Consider the following 7,245-nt stretch of genomic DNA (forward strand, 5'->3'; position numbering starts at 1 on the left):
GTCAGGCGAACACTTAAATACTTATATGTGGTAACGTCGTCTTGTACAGAGCCATCAATGTGATAAAGAGGAGGGTTACAAGTAGACACCTTTCGGGAGACTCTCATTACATTACACTTTTTAACGTTCAAATGCATTTGCCATGCGTTGCTTCAGTTGGTTATAGCATCCAGGTCAGATTGAAGTGCTGCAAGATCAGCGTCAGATGGTATTATGCGATAAATTACGGAGTCATCAGGGTATAGGCTGATGCGTGATTGAACTACATTAGCCAGGTCGTTCATGTAGACTAAAAATAAAGGTGGGCCAAGGACAGAACCCTGCGGCTCACCGGAAGTAACTGGACAGGAAGAGGAATCAAAATTCTTAGCTGTCACAAATTGCATTCTATTAGAAAGAAAACTTTCAATCTAGGCAAGAATATTAGGATCGATTTTTAATTTGCTTAACTTTAAACGAAGTAGGGGGTGAGAAACAAGGTCAAACGCTTTCTGAAAATCCCTCCGGGAATATACAGTCGACAAAACACCCATTGTCAAGAGCAGCGAATAGTTCATTGGCCAAGCAAATTAGTTGCGTCTCACACGAAAATGATTTACGAAACCCATGCTGTTTCGTCGTAAAGAATGCATTAGACTCGAGGAAATTAACTAAACATGAGTAAATAATATGTTCTAATAGTTTGCAAAGAATACTAGTTAATGATATAGGTATGTAATTATATGGTCAGTTGACGTCGCCAGACTTGAAAAGCGGTACCACATTGCGCACCTTCCAATCGCCAGGTAACTGGGCAGAAGCGATCGACTGTGAAAAAAGTTGTGTTAGTGTAATAGAGGAGTACATTGCAGTGTTCTTCAAAAATTTTGAGTTGATACCATCCGTTCCACATGACGAAGACAATTTCAAGTTTATGAGGTGCAACACCCCAAAAGAATCTATAAGCAGAGGATCCATCGGTGGGTAACCCATTCTACAATACGCAGATTTCACCTGAAAAACAGCTGACACTTTGGAAAAAGATATTGCTAACGTTTCGTTCAAAAAGGAACAGCATTGAGAAGGTGAAACAAGGACACCTTCATTATTGCTTAATGAGATTGTAGTGTCTTTAGAAACACCAATTATGTTCCAAAAATTTTTATGATTTGCTATAAGTAAGGACGGGAGAGCTTTATTGAAAAAAAAAAAAAAAAAAAACATCCTTCGCTTCACATGCTGCATTTTTAAATGCTAGAAATGCGAAATGGTACTTATTCCACAACTCAGAGTTGTTGGATCGCTGAGATTTGCAAAACGTGCGCTTTTTTTTTTTATTGAGAAGGCGTTTTCAAGTTTTATTAACTATATTGCAGCGAATAACGCCTATGTATCAGCCCTCAAAGAAGCCAAAGCTAGCTTCAAGCAACACATGTTACTGTCTCTGTTAACTGACATGCCACGCAAGTTTACTTGCGCCATCGACACTGTGACAGCACACTTCACTTATATTTTTTATTTATTTATCATAACCTCAGGGCAAGACGTACTACAGAGGGGTGTGGTTATATCACTAGAAAGAAAAAAAATAACGCACAAAGGAATAATAAAGCAACCTATGCTAAAATTAGCTCATGATACAATGTTTATTTATTTATTTCAAAATACTGCAGGCAGCAATGCTGCCCTAGCAGGAGAGGTTTACATCAAGTGCAATGACAAAGATTTCACAAAGGAATCTACATTTGCACAATCAACAACAGACGCTGGCAGACAATTCCACTCTTCAATTGTGAGCGGAAAAAAGGACTTCTGAAACATCTTCGTCCTCGCAAAGTATAGGCGGATAACATTCGTGTGGTTAATTCTAGAAGACCTGTGTTGTGCGTGGGAAACAGAAGTTTCGCGCGGCAGACCGATTTTGTTCTGATAGATCAAATAAAGCCTTTTTAGTCTCGCAATCTTTCGGCGGACACTGAGGGGTTCCAGATTCAGCCGCTGCAACATGGCAGTAACAGATGAAGAAGACCGATAGTCAGATACAATAAACCGGGCAGCGAGGCGCTGAATTCGTTCTTCTCGTGCGATATCTTTAACGTAGTATGGGTCCCATACTGCGGAAGCGTACTCAAGGACTGGTCGAACCAAAGTTCGGTATGCCTCGAGTTTAACACTTTACGGCGAGTCTTTTAATTTCCTGCGCGAAAAGCAAAGTTTATTAAACGATGTTGTACAAACGTTCTTCCAATGTTTGTCCCATATTAAGTTGCTTGTGATAGTTGGTCCTAGATATTTGACAGACGCTACTGATTGAATAGTTTTATTAGCAACGTGGTACGTATGAGACAGTGGCTTTTTCTTTGTGGTTATTGTCATAGCCACTGTTTTATCAAAATCGATTTGCATACCGTGTCGTTCGCACCAGTCCGCGAGTTTACAGAGGCTATTGTTGAGTAGTGTTTGGCAAGAGGAGCTATTGACAACACTATATGTCACGCAGTCATAAGCGAACAATTTTACTGTAACAGAAAGATCGATGTTAGAAGCAATGCCGTTTATATAAATTAAATACAACAGAGGACCAAGCATGGAACCTTGTGGAACCCCAGACAATACCGGCAGATCAGCAGACCTAACACCTGCACACTCCAGAAACTGTGAGCGATTATTCAGATAAGCCTGCAACCACAATATCAAGCTCTCAGGAAGCCCAGAATCCCTTAATCTGTCAATGAGTAAAGTGTGTGGCACACGATCAAAAGCTTTTGACATGTCAAGAAAAACCGCATCTATCTGCCTACAGTTGTCTAGAGCTGAAGCAAAATCATGTATAACCGAAATTAATTGTGTAGATGTTGAGACAGTCTTCCGGAAAACATGCTGATACTCAATGAAGAAATCTTTTGATTCAAGGTGCTGAGATATATGGTGAGCTATTACACGTTCAAGCAATTTACAGCATGTACTTATTAGAGAAATTGGTCTGTAGTTACAAGCTTCTAGCCTGTTTCCCGATTTAAATACGGTAACTACTCTTGCCGTGAGCCAATCTGCGGGTAAGGAGCTGTTAACTAAAAGGAGCTGTTAGCTGTAAGGAGCTGTTAGCTAAAAATTACGCATGGGCGGGTAATTCACAAATTAACAAATAACAACGAAGGTTTCAAGTGGTATACATCATAAGTGGCCGTGCTATAACATATTACATTCCGCAACAATATTTTAAAAAACTCTGCGATCTGCGTGCCAAAGCAACGATATGATTATGAAACTAAATTGAGTTTTGCGACTGCAACAGACGGACACTATTTTTACGGTTCAATAATATGTTGCTTTATATTAAATTACCTTATAGTTTGGCCCCTTTTTCAAGAACCGTGAACATTTGCTTGCGGTAGCTACAATTAGTCGTTTAATTCTGAATGGCTAACGATTGAAAGGTGCCCGGATGAGTGCCACAAGAAGTTGACCGACTAACTGAAACAGCTTTTATATGCCTGGCTAGCGACGGCCTCATCGGACGTTGATGCTTGTGGATACCCTATGGGCGATTCCTTAGTTTTTCACTGGCTCTTTCTAGAGCGGCTTCCACAAGCCCCGACAACAATGAAGCGCTGCGCTTCATAGAAGACCCAGCCCGCAAGAATCACTGCATTGAGCAAATATAACCTTGTGGTGGTGGTGCTGCTGAGCTATAGCAAGTAGAGAGTTTAGCCTGGCGATCGAGGCCGCCAAATGCTCCGCCCAAGCGTCTCTTTCAACTTTAATGTCGCCACGTGTGAATCAAGTCAGTCTCCCTTCGCAATGCAAAGAGAAGACTCGTAGCTCCTTCGCGGGCTCCTTTGGCGCCCCTTGGTTGCACGGGCTCCTTTGGCGCCCGTGCAACCAAGGTGTTGCAGGCACGCATGCGGAAGGCCATTCTGTCGCCGCTTTTGAAGCAGAACGCCCTTTTCATCGCGGTATTTCGGGCAAGGCCACAGAAAGTGTTATTGTCTCTTGTCTCGTCGCATGCAGTAGAGTTGCGAGAATGGATGCGCCCTGTGTTCAATAATCATGCTTTTTTTTATCGGCAGATGCTGTCTTGTGAGCAAAGTGTTCGTACGTTACAACACAGCTCTTTTCTTCAGCACGCATATTGAGCGAATTTTCCATGTCGATGCAGGTGTGTTTTTAAGATAATGAGAGGAGATTACCGAAAAAAAAATTTTGAAGTTCAATTCTTAATGAAAATAAACACTAAGAAAGGCAGTTCTCTGAAGGGCTGCAGAGGACACATTAAAAGGTCGAATGTAACTCGTTTTATTTACTTTATTTGCGCGGTGTTAACAAAGTAGGGGGGGGGAAGTAACGTTAAAGTGAGTGATTAGTTTTTCTTAAACGCTCAGTAACTGCCTTGCTTAGTAACTCGGGGGACCAACTACAACGCATGCTCACTGACCTGGAGAGGCAAAGCATAAGGGTGGGTCTAAATATTAATCTGCAGAAAACTAAAGTAATGGTTAACAGTCTCGGAAGGGAACAGCAGTTTACAAGAGGTAGTGAGGCACTGGAAGTGGTAAGGGAATACATCTACTTAGGACAGGTAGTGACTGCGGATCCGGATCATGAGACTGAAATAATCAGAAGAATAAGAATGGGCTGGGGTGCGTTTGGCAGGCATTCTCAGATCATGAACAGCAGGTTGCCATTATCCCTCAAGAGAAGTTTATAACAGCTGTGTCTTACCAGTACTCATGTACGGGGCAGAAACCTGGAGGCTTAAGAAAAGAGTTCTACTTAAATTGAGGACGACGCAACGAGCTATGGAAAGAAAATTGATAGGTGTAACGTTAAGGGATAAGAAAAGAGCAGATTGGGTGAGGGAACAAACGCGGGTAAATGACATCTTAGTTGAAATCAAGAAAAAGAAATGGGCATGGGCAGGACACGTAATGAGGAGGGAAGATAACCGATGGTCATTAAGAGTTACGGAATGGATTCCAAGGAAAGGAAAGCGTAGCAGAGGGCGGCAGAAAGTTAGGTGGGTGGATGAGATTAAGAAGTTTGCAGGGACAACATGGCCACAATTAGTACATGACCGGGGTAGTTGGAAAATGGGAGAGGCCTTTGCCCTGCAGTGGGCATAACCAGGCTGATGATGATGATGATGAAACGCTCAGTTACTTTCGTGGGACTGTAATGAGCAAAAGTAAATAATCAAATTTTTAAATCAGTAATTCTAATCGTTCGTATTTTTTTTATAATGTGTGGAAGTCCTGTCTGAATATTGCTGCACAGGAAAGTTCGCGGATAGTCACAGCCATTCGCACAGTCCAGTCGCCCTCATCAAGTGCTGTAGAGCCTTCGTGGCCTTCTGAATTGAAAAGCGTTTTGGCCGAGGGCCTAGTGTCCTTTCTCTCAGAGTCTTGTCTCATCGAAGGGGCTGAGATCACGGCTCGCCGATCGCATTACTGATGGCCAGTGGCACGCTAAGTCCTTCTTCGTAGTGTCGTGCCCAGCAAAAATTTGCTTGAGGCGCTGTTGGCTTTTCCAATGAGGAGTGAAAGACTATTATAAATGTGATACGCGACCACATGCAAAAAAGAAAATCGCTGCAAATTTTGACTCTAAGATGTTAATGAAGTATGGAACAAAGGGAACGAAAATTTACGTTTTAACGTGCTTCCAATTTTTCTCCACTTCAATCGGACCTCGTGAACACCCTTGTGAAAATGGTTATGTCCTTTATGTTTACTGTATGTTTCCTGCAGTTCACATGAGGAAATGTCCTTTATGTTTCCTCCATGTTGAAATTTGGCCACTGCTTTTATGTTTCCTTCATATGTCCTCCCTTTATGTATCCCTTATGTTACCGTACTTTATGTTTCCTCCATGTTGAAATTTGGCCACTGCTTTTATGTTTCCTTCATGTGTCCTTCCTTTATGTGTCCCTTATGTTACCGTACTTTGTTTCCTCCATGTTGAAATTTGGCCACTGCTTTTATGTTTCCTTCGTGTGTCCTACCTTTACGCATTCTTTATGTGGCCGCAGTGATTAAATCCTGTATTTTACGTAGACATGCTTAGATGAAGAGTTCCGTGTACACATTTTATATTTATAAACTTTTCCTGAGTTAAAAAGTTTTGCATTGGTTTTCATTGTAAGGTTACTGTTCCCTACATGATGCAGCGCACGGATTGGAATTCCGCTATGGCAGAGAAATTCATGCCAATTTGTTCTAAAATTACAAACTAATTAGACTTCATAGATTATTTCAGTATAACACTTGGAGTACCACTGTACGTTCCTCACTGCAGTGCTGCTGTTGTAGTTATGTCTTTGTTACTAATATAAAATGTAATGTTTGGATAGAAAGATCAGGTTGGATCAGTGCTTGCACTTTTAAAAGAAAGTTTTGACTATACTTTGCAAAGGTTTGTCTGAAACTACGAACAGTTTATTGGACTATCTGGACGTTACTTCAATTTGCCATGTCATGCTCACAGCAGACCTCTGGAATGTGGTGCTTGGGTGAGAGCTCACAAGGCACCTGAAAAACAAAACAAAAGCCAATCTTTTTCACTTATTCAAAAATATTCATATAAGCAAGAACAGCCTGGCCTGTATGCACACAGCTAAGAAACGTGGAGCAGTCAAAAACAGCTCATAAAAACATCAGGGCAACACAGAAGCTTTTAACTAATTGTTGTTTGAAACAGACTGAGCTGCCAGTCCACTCAGGTATTAAACTGCTCACAAATTTTTTTAAACATTATTGCAGCAGCTGCTAAGTAGTACATGACCTTTAGAAGTGGGCAACTGGCCAATAAACCTTTGTGTGCTTGCTTGTACAGATGTTTCGTAGTTATATCTCAAGAGGTTACACTGTTATATGGTAAAATTCAGGCGGGAATAAAACCAGCAGCAAACATCAGACTACCTGGGAAATTATCACCAAAACTTAACTATCTAGTAAATCAAACGAACAATCGATTATGAACGCTCTAAAACCTAGGCCGCGATTATGTAGCGATCAGTTTTCCGATGCTACTCCTTTTGCTCATTTATCTGACCGACATTCCGCTATCATTATTAACTAGAACAGCCAGCCGTGGAAGGTGGGTTATAAGAGTGGCAAACATCGAGCGCAAAGCATCGCAAGAAAATCGCATCACTTGTTAGGCAGTGCTACAAGTCACTGTCTTTAACAATCGCAGGAACTGACATCCTGTTCTTCGGATAAAAATATTAATGAAAACGAGCGTCTGATTGACATGCCTCGAATAAAA

This window comes from Dermacentor andersoni, chromosome 2 (genome assembly GCF_023375885.2).
Source record: "Dermacentor andersoni chromosome 2, qqDerAnde1_hic_scaffold, whole genome shotgun sequence".
Lineage (NCBI taxonomy): Eukaryota > Metazoa > Arthropoda > Arachnida > Ixodida > Ixodidae > Dermacentor > Dermacentor andersoni.